General features: G+C 41.2%; 2 protein-coding genes across 12 annotated transcripts in view; one reads left to right on the top strand and one right to left on the bottom strand.

Moving 5' to 3' along the window:
• Positions 1-13,846, bottom strand: part of TMEM200A (transmembrane protein 200A) — a 185,433-nt gene that overhangs the window by 80,244 nt on the left and 91,343 nt on the right. The window contains exon 1 of one of the 2 annotated variants that reach the window (XM_054492714.2): positions 2,765-3,826. The exons of the other annotated variant lie outside the window; for it this stretch is intronic. The gene's annotated coding sequence lies outside the window, so the exon portion shown is untranslated. Of the gene's footprint in view, positions 1-2,764; positions 3,827-13,846 lie in introns of those variants that run through there. 2 annotated transcript variants of the gene reach the window in all.
• Positions 3,450-13,846, top strand: part of SAMD3 (sterile alpha motif domain containing 3) — a 218,034-nt gene continuing 207,637 nt past the window's right edge. For 5 of the 10 annotated variants that reach the window (XM_054492712.2, XM_054492706.2, XM_054492708.2 and 2 more), the window contains exon 1: positions 4,045-4,168. The gene's annotated coding sequence lies outside the window, so the exon portion shown is untranslated. Of the gene's footprint in view, positions 4,169-13,846 lie in introns of all 10 variants that reach the window. The other 5 variants (XM_063666586.1, XM_054492704.2, XM_063666587.1 and 2 more) reach the window with 4 other exon arrangements.

The raw sequence follows: 13,846 nt of genomic DNA, 5'->3' as shown, positions 1-13,846 counted from the left end.
AGTATTAGTCCCGGCTTCATCACCTTTCTGCTCTAATTACTTCTGAGGGTTGTTACAAAAATCTATTGCATCATTTGTGAAAATTCATGGAAAACCACCCAGTACTAAGTGAAAGTTGGTATTTTTATTATTTTATTATGTATTTTCAATTCACATAATCAATGTTAGGTCAGATGTCCCAGGCCAGACATCTTTTACTTCTCTTTGCCATTTCCCATTCAATACAACTAGCACGACCCTCCAGCCTGGCTTCCTTCAACCAAAACCCTACAAACCACCCTCCTACACACACACACTGACTTCTGTCTCTCTTTAATTCTGCCAGAATTTGCCTTGCAGCATTTTAAAGAGAGAACATAAAGATCATCAGTCCAAAGCCCTCATTCTGCAGATAAGGGCACCAAGGAGCAGAAAGGCAGAGGAACTTACCCACTTACCCACAGCCACCTAATTAGTGACTCAGTCAAGATGACCCCATCCAGGTCCCTCTGCAACCCACTATGCTGCTCCCCAGTCTGCACTGGTCCCCTGCTACTCTCAGACCACCTCAGCTGCCAGGTGATCTGTGGTACATTTATCAGTCCCCTCTCCATCAGCCTATAAGCCCATAGAAAAGGCCTGGAAGGGTAGCTAGGATGACACCACAACAAGCACTCACTGATGTTTTCTGAGTTTTTGAGCACATATCAGATCTCAGCAGACAAAACATAGTGTAAGTCCAGGAACAAGTGGATCTGCTTGATAAAACTGTAAATCAGATATACATTCCTTAATAAAATGAGGTCCATCTCATTGCAGGTTTGGATTTTTGTTGCTGCACAAGTTATTTTTCCTCTTTTAAATTCTACCCTCTATTTGATAAGTAATGTGTATGACTACAAGGGCTTATTTTTTTATCCTCTACTAATTTTGCTTAAGAAATGTAAAAGTTGACATTTGCTTTTACCTTTGTTCTTATCTATCTTCCTAAGCTAAATATGAATTTCTTTCCTTTATGCTAAGAGTCATCATGAGAAGTAGAGCATTTAACCAATCAGTTCAGATCCGCTCCCTCTATATGTCAGTAGTTATCCTTTTCTGGCCAATGAGCTACTGTCAAAATTCTGAAGCTACACAAGTCCAAATATAGCAATCTAACTCTTGTAGTATTCAAAAGCTTCACTAAAAATTCCACCAAGTTAAAATAACAAGTACAGCCATCGCTCTTTACAATGATCTTTCCTGAAGAATCCCTTCTGATTACAGGTGTCTTTAGACACTACACGCATTTACTTAGACATGCCTCAAAGGCAACAGGTGAAGCCTTTCTGTGCTAACTCCCTGGAATTTACACACAGGGACTTCCCATACAACTCTAATGAAGGCTTTCCCAGCCTAGATACAAAGCTAATTATAACCAGGGTTACAAATTATAGCTACATTATCTCATAATTATGAGCTATCTAGTAGGACTTGGTTAAAAAATCTTTCTAAACACCTCAGTGTGTATTTTTTTACAGTAAAAAAAAAATCATAATGTTAAATTGTCAAAGCATTTAACTATAGTTTCCACTTAATGGAAGCATTATTTTCTGTTTAGAAGGACTTCTATTCTTCACTTGAGGTGTTTATAAAGAATGAAACTACAACCACATACTTCTGTGTAGGTAAACAGTGGGAAAATAAAGTAAGGTTTAAAAAGTTTCAAAATTTAGTCTACTTTTCACAAAATGATAATGCTTTCTAGTATCAGTAGCCAAATAACAAATTGAAGGTCTTTTTATAAGTGTTCCATAATTCAAGAAACGACAAAGTAAATAGCTTTCACAAGCTCTGGTAATTATGCATACAGCACTATAGAAAGTGTGCCTCAAACTTGGTTTGATTGCAAAACCGAGAGTTCAATATTCTTTCTTACAAACAAGAATAATTATCGATTCTTGAAATGTTTTCTATGCAATTGTCCATAACTACTTCTGAAGGTATTCAGAAGAGACAAGGCAAGAGACACTTTAGTCCAACATATTTAGTTATTTAGCCCCGGTCCAGACTAAGGTGGACCGGGGCTGATTCCAATTAGTCAATTACATGAATGTGCTGCATCTGCCTTTCTCTCTGACATTACCAATGCCTGGTACTGAACAATGAATTGTTATTTTAAAAAAACACACAAACACACACACACATTTTTCTAAATCAAACAGCGGTAAATACACAGAGAGCTTGCGCCTACACAATGTGAAGTGTTGGCGCGAACAGTTTATAGCAAAAGAATGATTAATGAAGCAAATCTTAGAAGCCTTCAGTCCTTTCTCTTACAGCCAAGACTACAGGGAGAAGAGTAGTGCTGAATTTTGCAAATAATTGAATTGCTTTGCCTCTCCATTTTGCCTGTGTAGATTCTACCCTATCCAGATACTGTTTTAGGAAACCCTGACCATACTTTGCTCAATCATAAATTAACGCTGTGGACATTACAGAGAATGCTGACTCTCAGGAACCGAGACAAAGGAGGGTGTTGCTTGGAGAAACCCAGCCAGGCGCTCCAGTACTCCGGGTTCTTGGAGGCTGCCCCGCACGGCTTCTCTCGCGCTCCCGGGACTGGGGAGTCTGGACCCGATGGCGGACTTGGTTTATTTCCCAAACTTTAGGAGAGACAGCGTTTACCTAACTCTGGAGGCTGTAGCGGAGGGGAGGGCAGGGGGCTGAAGAAGTGCCCGGTTTCGGCTGCGGTGGCCGCCCACCCACCTCCCCACTCCCGGCAGCACCCTTTCCTTCCCCTCACCTGTCCTGAGCACCGGGCCCTGAGGGTCGGGTCGCCTCTCCCGGTTCTCAGTCCTGGTCTCACTCCAGGAGCTGTCGGGACGTCGGGCGCCTCTGGAGGCGGACGAAGAAGGCGGCAGGGTCGGGGGCGTCAGAGGGAATCTCGGCCGCCGCGGGCAGCCGCCGTCTCCCTCACCATCCCAGGGCTTGGGCGGCCACCGCGGGCGGATGAGTCAGGCGAGGGGGCGGGTGGCAAGGGGTGCAAGCGGGCGGAGGGTGGGGGCGCCCCTATGCCCGCGCCGGGGGGGCATCGGCGGCTTCGGGGCAGGGGACGCGCCGCTGCTGGTGCTCACAGCGGGCCGCCGCCATCGGGGCGCAGAGTCCAGGCGCGCCTGTCCTCGGAGGGCACTGGGCGCAGCGAGCTGGGCAGGGGAGAGGGAGTCGCCGCTCAGGCGGCGCCGCCACCTCGGCCAAGAAAGACAAAAGGGACCGGGAATGGGAGGGGAAAAGTTTTCTGCTCGGCTCCAGATGGATCCCAGTCCCAAACCTCACGCCATAAAGCCCCAAAGAGGCGAGTTGGGGGCGGGGGCCGGGGCGGGCTTCCAGGGGCGTGGCTGCGCGCCTGCGACCCCGGACGTTGCCAATCTCGCCGACGCCCCAAAACCTGTGGGAAACCCCAGTCCTGCCACCCACTCCTCCTGGAGGACGCAGACAGGATCTGCTCTGCAGGAGCCCAGGCCGGCCGATCCGCGTCCCGGCCACAAAGTTGCACTTCGAGAGCCCAAATCACCCGCAGACAAAACCCATCTTTGGGAACAAAGTACCCGCTTGCAGGCGCTCTTCCCGGGCTGGAAGGCTGGCGTGCGGAAACGGACACACCCACCCGTGGGGCCCGCCTCTAGCTACCGCGGGACCACCGGTTACCGAGCCAGGGGCCCGGCTCCCCCAGTTCTCCGGAGCGGCTGGGGAGCTCCAGCGGACTCGCAGTGTTCCCGGAGCAGGCACCGCAGGACCCTGGCTCCACGCCCCTCGGACGCTTTCTCCTCAGATGCCGCCCGGCGGCCCGGGGTCCCCCTGGCGGGCTGCGCGGGCGCTGCGCGAGCAAAACCAAACCCGGCCGGAAAAGACTCGGCCAGGGCCCCCTCCGTCCACGCGTCCCGCCGGCCTGGCAAGGGGTTCCGGAGAACGGCTTGAGGGGCGAGAACCAAGGGCGGGAGGAATGGAAGACAGAGGGAACTGAAGCACGGGGGTCTTCGATGAGCAGTGCGGATGTTCAACTCCAAACATCAAAGCCAACGAGAGGTTCAGGTTACTCCTCCTTGACCCCAAACATCCAGTGAGTGGAGACTGGCCTGTTCATAGAGTAAAATATGTCGTCTCTAATTCGGCAAAGACAGTGATGACTGTATATATGCAGGCCAATTCCGTAAGTAAAGTTTCATGTAAAACTAATTACTGGATGTTCCAACCACCCCCTGTGCAGGCCAGCCGCATGCACAGGGGATGTGCTATGCTTGTGTCCCCTGGATGTGTTTTAAGTGATAGAAGGCAAGTATGATATTCTGGTGCAGTGTATTTGTTTATTTCAGCGTGTGATCTGTTTATCTCGTTTTCAAGAAAAGTTTGCTTCAGGGGGGTATAAAATGTATGTTTGGGGGGGTGGGGGACATCCACGCAAAAATTTCCACATTAGAAAAAAGTCTTTAAAATCAGATATAGCAATGAGAAGAGACTGTAGAAATGGATTTCCTGTGGTATAACCTTCTTGCCTTGACTAGAAGAATTTAGAGATTGGGCACTTTTAGTGGAGATGTCACAATCAAAATGTTTTATAAAAAGAAAGAAAACTAAAGGAGTTGGGGTGGGGGAAGGATGAGTCACCTTTATAAACCATCTGTGGTTTTATTTTTACCCCACCTGCATCTAGTATTCTAGCCCACAGCCACCTGCTCAGTTCTCTTAGGTTTTCTTAAATGTGTTTGTCAAGCACCGTATCAAAGGAGTGTGCTTCCGTTGGGCCCTCTTCGTAGTTACCTCTACATTTTATAAAGAAACACCCTGAAGCCACATTGTCTATAAAGCTCCTGAGAGGAAACACCTCCTGGTTCCCCTCACTGTCTAAGGAGTGAGTAATAGGAGTAGGCTCATAGTCCATAGATCATTTGAGGTGACATCCTAAGACCCATGGTGAAACGTTTAAAATGGTCATCTAGCCATTTTAAGCATTGAGTGACTGAGCCGTCCTCAAAAAGAGACTGATGAGAGCCATGAAAAAAGGAATAAGCACATTCTTAAGGCCACAGATATTGATGCTTCCTCATTTATGAACTATGAACTCAGATTTTAGTGATTTACCAAAAAAGAAGAAATATAGACTAAGTAAAATCACCAAAAGGGAATTATTTAGATTTCTTTTTAAAATAATTACTATTAGTCTCAGAAAAGGCAGGTAAAATGGCCTGTAAATAGAGGATTATTTGCAATTCAGTAGTCTGAGCAACTCTCAACATATTAGTTATAAATTTTCCCTGACATTGAGTGCTCAAGGGAATCTCAGGTAAATTATTTATCTTTAGTAATGGCCAATATCTTTCCATCTGAAAGTGAATATACCATGCCAGTAATGGATTTTGAATTCAGCTGCACATCTGCTTTGGAAATAATGGATAGAAGTCAACTATTTTCTACTTCTCGCCATCAAGTAGCACTGCACTTCACACATAATATTTTTTGCTGTGTCTTTTGTAAATTTCCACTAGAACAAGCCCATCTTATAAGAGTACATAGTAGAAAGAGAGTAATCCAAGTGTCCTGTAATCCAAGCTCAACCACCTACTAACAGAGGGACTTTGTACTTCATTTCTCTCATTCCTTAAGTAGGAACAAAGTATCTATTTCAAAGTGTTGTGAAAATTGAATGAAATGATGTGTATAATATTCTTCTTACAAGTCACATAGATCCTCAATACATATGTGATTGAACATATATACACTCACATCAAACTTGTTTTAATGCAATTAACATCATCAAAAAAAAGACTTTTCCTGTGGAATCAAGAATTAACTTGAAAAAAAGGTCAAAATATGAAGATCAACATTTTCACTCTTGGTATAGTATTATAAAAGTCTAATGGATGGCAATTCATATTTAATGAATTAATTTTTGAAACATACATTGAAGTGAAAAAGAATGAGTATTCTTAAGAGGTCATGTAACAAGGCTAAGAGAAGTGCTATTAGAAAATTTGTGTGGGATTATACTCATTTTCTCTTGCCATAAATGTAGCCCATAGCGTTTTTAGACCTGAGAAGGGATCCTTAAACAGAAAATAAAAATGTTTTCAATGGGAAAAAATAGAATTGTTTGCTAGATTTTTATCTGAATGACTTTGTTCTTGATGTGAAATAGATTGATAGTCTTAAAGCCCCTGTAGTATTTCTGCTGGCAGCCATAGGCACTTTTTCAAAGTAGAGGGTAAAGTCAATAAAGAAAATGAACCTTCTGACTTTGTTCTTGAAATAAGGAAATAGGGGGAGGAATATAGCATAAAGAAAAAGGTAGAGGAAATATATTTTAAAATACAATTTTAAGGTCATTTTTATTTCACTGTGATTTTGAATAGCACTTTGTCATACTTTTCATGTTTTCTTTCACATTATGTGCAATTGACTAATAGTTCGGTGGATTTCACAGCAGAAAGATGTTGCTAATTTCTTTTCTGTTCATTAAATGTGCAAGTAACAGTGCTATCCCCTCTCAGACTGATGTTTTATAATGTTGAGGCTGATACGACTACTTAAATATTTATAAATTCTGTATTAGATACAGAATCATCTATATTAGATAATTAGATACCTCCTTGTTAGATAATAAACCTGATTAGATTCTTTTTGCCTGAGCGACACTGGCAACGTACCATTAAGAAATGTGAAAGGAGCCACACTCTCTCCCTTCCAAAGCCCAGTTCTTTCCTCTGAACAGATTTGTGCCTGTTGAAGGATAATCACCAAGTAGCTTGTAGAAATCCAAAAATTACTTTTTAAAGATTTTGACTGTTTTTGTTGCAAGAGTCTACCCGTAGAAGATAATAGAGATTTGACTGAAATGAGAGAAGAGGGTAGTGGTGGCCCACCTGTTCCACTGTCCATGGTACTGAACCAGTCATTCTTTCATTAGTGCCTGACTACTCAAAAGCATAGTCCGAGACTCAGCAATATTTGCATCACGGGGGACCTGTTAGAATAGCAAGATCTCAGGCCCTTGCCCAAACCTATTAAATCATACTCTGCAACTCAACAACATACTCAAGTGATCTGTCTTCATGTTAATATTTGAAAAGCACTGCACTAGGGCACTGTTCACATGTCCTCTGACTTCCCTGGTGCTCTGCTTATATCAGCCTTCACTTCAGTCCCTTCCAGAAGCACAGCCCAAATGCTGCCTTTTTAGCTACATTTCAGTTGGTGATGGCGATGGCGATGTGGTGTTACACAGAGAGCATAGCCTTTGACTCGAACAGCTGGGCTAAAATATTAACTTTTACTGACTATTCTGGGTTTCATTGCCCTCATCCATAAAGTGCCAATAATTTTAACATGTCCATATAACACTGATTTAAGTGTTCACTGATAATAAAATTATAGTTGTAAAACATTTGGCTTGGCATGTAGCAGATGTTCAACAAATCTCTCAGGCACTGTGTGAGTGATACTTCGCCAACCCAAGAAGGGGTGCCTCTCAGCATAACATTCTCAGGCATGGTGAAAATTTATTGTAAAAGAATTTAATTCTGCAGTTTCTGCTCAATCAAAACAGTACAACCACATTAAATTAGTTGGCAAAATAAAATTTTAAAATTCACTAAATCATCTTTCTGTTTGGGATTTCTCCATCCATAATCATGATCTAGAGTAAAGAAAAATAAGGTTTTTCTTGACAATTTTATTAGATCTGTTTTTATTAAATTAGAACAAAACTACTTGGCATCTTGAATTCTAAAATGTTTATAAATATCGAGATTTCTTAATCCTACAGCCAACAGACTGTACACACATACAGCTGAGTTTGTAAACGGTAATCATTAAGACCTGAATTAAGCCATAATTTTGGTAAAATATAATGCAGTTTAAATCATGCTATTTAGGGGTCCAGGGAATACCCTTTCATGTTGCGGGAAGTCAGGGACCCCCAAACGGAGGGACCAGCTGAAGCCATGGCAGAAGAATGTGGATTGTGAAGATTTCATGGACATTTATTAGTTCCCCAAATTAATACTTTTATAATTTCTTATGCCTGTCTTTACTGCAGTCTCTAAACACAAATTGTGAAGTTTTCATGGACACTTATCACTTCCCCAATCAATACCTTTGAGATTTCCTATGCCTGTCTTTACTTTAATCTCTTAATTCTGTCATCTCGTAAGCTGAGGAGGATATATGTCGCCTCAGGACCCTGTGATAATTGTGTTAACTGCACAAATTGTAGAGACTGTGTGTTCGAACAATATGAAATCTGGGCACCTTGAAAAAAGAACAGGATAACAGCAATTGTTCAGGGAATAAGAGAGATAACCTTAAACTCTGACCGCCAGTGAGCCAGGCAGGACAGAGCCATATTTCTCTTCTTTCAAAAGCAAATGGGAGAAATATCTCTGAATTATTTTCTCAGCAATGAACATCCCTGAGAAAGAGAATATGCCCCTGAGGGTGGGTCTCTAAAATGGCCCCCTTGGGTGTGGCCGTCTTCTATGGTCAAAACTGTAGGGATGAAATAAATCCCAGTCTCCCATAGCACTCCCAGGCTTATTAGGAAGAGGAAATTCACGCCTAATAAATTTTGGTCAGACCAGTTGCTCTCAAACCCTGTCTCCTGATAAGATGGTGCCGGAAACTTCATTAGCAATTTTAATTTTGCCCCGGTCCTGTGGTCCTGTGTTCTCACCCTGCCTCCATTTGCCTTGTGATATTCTATTACCTTGTGAAGTACATGATCTTTGTGACCCACACCCTATTCGTACACTCCCTCCCTTTTGAAAGTCCCTAATAAAAACTTACTGGTTTTGCGGCTTGTGGGGCATCACGTAACCTAGCGACATGTGATGTCTTCCCCTGGATGCCCAGCTTTAAAATTTCTGTCTTTTGTACTCTGTCCCTTTATTTCTCAACCCGGCCAATGCTTAGGGAAAATAGAAAAGGACCTACGTGACTATTGGGGCAGGTTCCCCAATACTTTCACACATTTCTTTTGAAACATGAGAAAATGTTGGCACATTCATTTTTCAAAAGAAACTTCAAACCTGATAATCTGTTCTATTACAATAGTCATTTAATGAGTTTTGACGCTGGGGATTATTGCTCATTGTGTCATTGCTGATCTAGAAACACCTGTTTATATAAGGAAATAAGCTGTAATGAACTTGAGCATGTCAGATCTTCTCTTAGACATTACATTTATTCTTTGCATTAGATACCATTCTTTGCCAGTCCTTCAATTTTTAGTTTATGAACACAAGTGCCCAGCTTAAGATCACATAACCACAGAATGACAGGGCCATGGCTGGAAACTGGATCTTCCTATTCCTAGTTCAGTGCTTATTTAGCACTCATAAACCATGACTCATGTTATAATGCTTTACAGGTCCCAAGTGATTGAAAGATTTAGCATATCCCTGGAAGCTATGCATTTTCCCAGCCTTACCACACCTTCACACCTAAGGAAACAGCCTTGTGATAAAATGTGAGTAGAGTTTCAGTTTTAGATTGTTCTTTTATTAATTCAGAAAGCATTCACATAATGTATTGGGCATTATATTCAGTTGGGCTGTATAGAAATGAGCAAGTGAGAGCCCTTTTCTGCATATTTATTGTGGTCTGGTGTGTTTGGCATCTTTGTAAGCAAATAGCTGCAGTATGAAAAGTGCCCTAACGGGTACAAAATGGTGATATAAAATAAGGATCATCAGAAATCCTTTGTTCAAAGGAGAATTCAAAGATGTAGGGATCCAAGATCTTGGCTCTGAAAGATGCAGAGGCTTCAAAAGGTAGACAAGGATGTAACAGAATTCAAAGAGAGGGAAATGTGTGTGCAATTTCCAGAAAAGAACACAGTATTGTACACTCAGAGAAGTGTAGGAAGAATCACTATGGCTGGAGTGTGGGAAGGCATAGGAGAAATAGGCAGAGGCCAGCTTACAGCAGGTTTTGCATTCCAGATTAAGAATTTGTTCTGTGTACTCAAACAAGTCAGACCCAATCAAAAGTTGAAGTTTAGATACATATAAAATCAGTGGATTGTAGTATTGTATATAGTGATAAAAATATCATATAAAATTATTATACAGTACTTACTATGAAATGGGCACTATTCTAAGCATTTTATAACTATTAACTCTTCATAATAATCTTTTAGAGTAAGCACTAATTTTTTCTCCATTTTACAGCTGAAATAACTGGAGTAAGGGAGATTAAGTAGTTTATCCAAGTAAGTAAGTGGAGGAACTGTGCTCATGAGCCCATGCAGTCTGACGCTAAGGCCTGTGCTCTCAACAACTGTGATAGCTACCTCTCGGTGAAACTGGAAATCACCTCTGTGCCTATCAATGGAGACTACTTAAATTACAACATGTTTACACAATGGAATACCATGCAACATTAGACAGAAAAGATCTATATCCACGGATATGGGTAGGGGTCAAGGAGACACTGTTAGTGAGAAAATAACTTGTAGAATCTTGTATAGTGTGATCTCATCTTTGTTAAAATGTGTGTGTGTGTGTGTGTGTGTGTAAGACATGGTGGGATATACACAAAAATATTAATAGAGGCTACCAATGGGGAATGAAATTGAAGAGTAAGGGTATTACTCTAAATTTTTATTTTAGACAATTTTTTTCTTTCAAAGTTTTCTTAGTGAAATTGTATTATTTTGATAATGAACAGTTTAAAAAAATAACAACAACAACCATCAAGCCCTTTTCCTCCTCTGTCAACTGTGGACACAGCAGTCAGATGGAGCTTACTGATAAATGACAGATTTTGGAAGTTCACCTTCACATTTTCAGAACTTTCCTGACATGTTCACACAACAACAAATTTAAAAACTGGATTTCACCTTAGAATTTATCAGCTATGATGCAAGATTTTTGGAATCCTTAATGAGATCTGCAATCAGAATTAAAAGCTTCCTGAACTCCCAGTGTGTCTAAAAGCAAGTTTTAAGGAATCTTCTGGCAAGTGTAATCAATGTGAAACTTCCTTCCATTTGCTTCTTTTAGATACGTGAAAGAATAATTTACTTCAAAACACAGAAAAAGCCAAGGTAATGGTTGCTTGATTTTTAAATATCCTGCTAGGGAAAATGTTATCTACTTAGATTCTTCTGCCTCTATGTCAAAGAAAATACAGCTTTTTGCCAAAAGATATTTGATTATCAACCCACAGTTGATAAAAAGAGCAGACAGAAAACAATAAATTTTTGCTATGAGAGAAATTAACTCTACTCACTAGTCTTATACCTAATTTAGTATTTCCTTTCCTACTGACAAGGTAAACCTTCATTTCTCAAGTAGTTGCCAAATCAGCTCTTTTGTCTAACTGTTAATGTCCTCATTACTTACTTAAACAAAATTTTGGCATGTGCCAACAAAAAACATGATGACTGTGCTTTCACAAAGTTTACCCAGACATACTTATGAGCAACGCTCTTTTACAGTGTTTAATAAAGTGTGTCAGGTAGCAGCAGGTTTTTCCTTCACAGGTTGATCAATTACCTACTAGAGATTTGAAATTATTTTTTTAACATTGAGAGGGAAGATACACGTTAGAATGTTGGAGCTCCGAGAGTTTAACTTGCCAAGGATCTAGCAGCAAACAAATGTTAAGGCTAGGACAAGAACACAGGTCTCCTGTCTTCATGCTCATTATCCCCTATGCAAAAATACTCACTTATGGGAAATGGTTATAACAGGAGTACAGATGGTTTGCCAGGGGCTACTGCAAGTCAGGAGTTAATGTGGTACAGCCTCCTGGCTCAGCAATTTTGCTGGATGATTGAAGGAAGATTTTTTTTTAACTGAAATTAAAAGATGCTGGCTGGGTGTGGTGGCTCACGCCTGTAATCCCAGGACTTTGGGAGGCCAAGGCGGGCGGATCATGAGGTCACGAGATCAAGACCATCCTGGCTAACATGGTGAAACCCCGTCTCTACTAAAAATACAAAAAATTAGCCTGGCATGGTGGTGGGCACCTGTAGTCCCAGCTACTCGGGAGGCTGAGGCAGGAGAATGGCGTGAACCCAGGAGGCGGAGCTTGCAGTAAGCCAAGATCATGCCACTGCACCCCAGCGTGGGTGACAGAGTGAGACTCCATCTCAAAAAAAACAAAAACAAAACAAAACAAAAAAAAAGATGCCATGGAAGATAATTTTTTAAATCTCATAGATTTTTAAAGTCATAGATTTTTAAAGTCATAGTTTTAAAGTCATAGATTTTTAAAGATAAAATACAAAATATCAAGAAATTCTGCATTCCCATCTAATGATTTGACCTATGTGCCCACTTCATGGTACAGTAGATCCAAAGGTAAAAGTCCACTTTCCTCAGCAAAAGGGATAGTTTGATGGAAGTGTTTGTGAATCACTTGCAAAATGGGAAGCTAAGCAACATTGAATCACTCAGATTTGAAAGCATATGAAATATGAATTAATTGTGGCTGTCTGGTTGTCCTCTTAATTTCTTCCCTGTAGTCCCAACAGGTAAGTGACTTCTTCATAGAAAGGGGAACTTACTAGGTCCAGGAAAGAGCAAAAGATTGAGGATTGAGCTCAATTCAATGAACTCCACCCTCAGAGAGAAAAGGAAAAATAGCAAAGCTGTTGGGCACTCTGGTACCGTCTACAGGAATGTCAGAAACAATCAACTTGTGATAACAACTATTTGTTCCTTTATTCAATACACTTTTCATGAGTTCCTACTACTATGTTCCAGACCATAGTCTTCACCCTTAATGACTTAGATGCCGGAGGGGCAGATAATAATTACAGACGTAATATAATGTTTGGAAGTGATACATGCTATGAAGAAAAATAAGGTAGGGTAAGAGGCTAGACCATGATCCTGGGATGAGAATGTGGTTTTATATAGAATATCAGAGAAGTTCTCTTTAGGATGTAATATTTGAGTAGATATCTGCATAAAATAAGGCAGAAGCTTTACAGATATCTGCAGCCAGGGCAGACCAGGCTGAGGAAAAGGCAAATGCAGAAACTCTGAGCTAGAGTGTTCTGGGTATGTGTAGGAACCAACCAGATGGCCCTTCCAGCTGAGAAGATGAGGAAAAGGGTGAATACTGATTGATGAGAGAGGATAAGGAGTCAGAGACCTGGTCATCCAGGGCTTTGTAGGACTCAGGTTTTGATTATAGGTTTGATGGGAAACCAAAGACTTTAAAACAGTGAGTGACATGATCTTATTTATATGTTGTACAGTCTGATTCGCATTTTCACAATCCTGAGAATTTAGCAAGATTTTCAAACTGATGGCAATTGAAAAAAAGGAACAGACAAAATAGGCTGCACCTCTAAAAGGCTGTAGCAAGGAAAAATGGTACTGATGGGAAAGTGTCTCAGAATGGAAAAGACAGTGTGGAATTTTAATTGATGTAAATCTTTTGTGGTTTCTCCAAATATTCACTAAATCATGCTGCTCCACACTTTGTGAGATGTTTCTCTAATAGCCACTGAGCTGAAGTACTCCTGCTTCTTCTTGTGGTGTTTCTGGGGCTGCCCCTCTTGTCTCTGACCCCTCTTACTGGTGCTTCTCCATTCTTCCTGTGTCTGTCATGTCATCTTGCCTCACTAATGATAGATCCTTGGGGACTACCCCGCTGAAGCACAATTTTCTTTTATTGCCTCGTGGGTTTAGCATTTTTCTTTTTGAAAATGGAATTTCTTGATAGTAAGAGCATCATGTGACCACAACCTTCCTCCATTAGAGAAGATGTTATGTCTTTTCAGTCTTTGAAACCACATGGATAAACAAAAAGAACTGGATTAAGGAAGAGTTGTAGATGTCATTCAAGTTTAAAAACGGAGGTGACACCAATGTAA

Source organism: Pongo pygmaeus, chromosome 5 (assembly GCF_028885625.2).
Source record: "Pongo pygmaeus isolate AG05252 chromosome 5, NHGRI_mPonPyg2-v2.0_pri, whole genome shotgun sequence".
Classification (NCBI taxonomy): Eukaryota; Metazoa; Chordata; class Mammalia; order Primates; family Hominidae; genus Pongo; species Pongo pygmaeus.
Note: the sequence above shows the minus strand (reverse complement) of the source record. Positions and strands in the feature narration are given on the sequence as shown.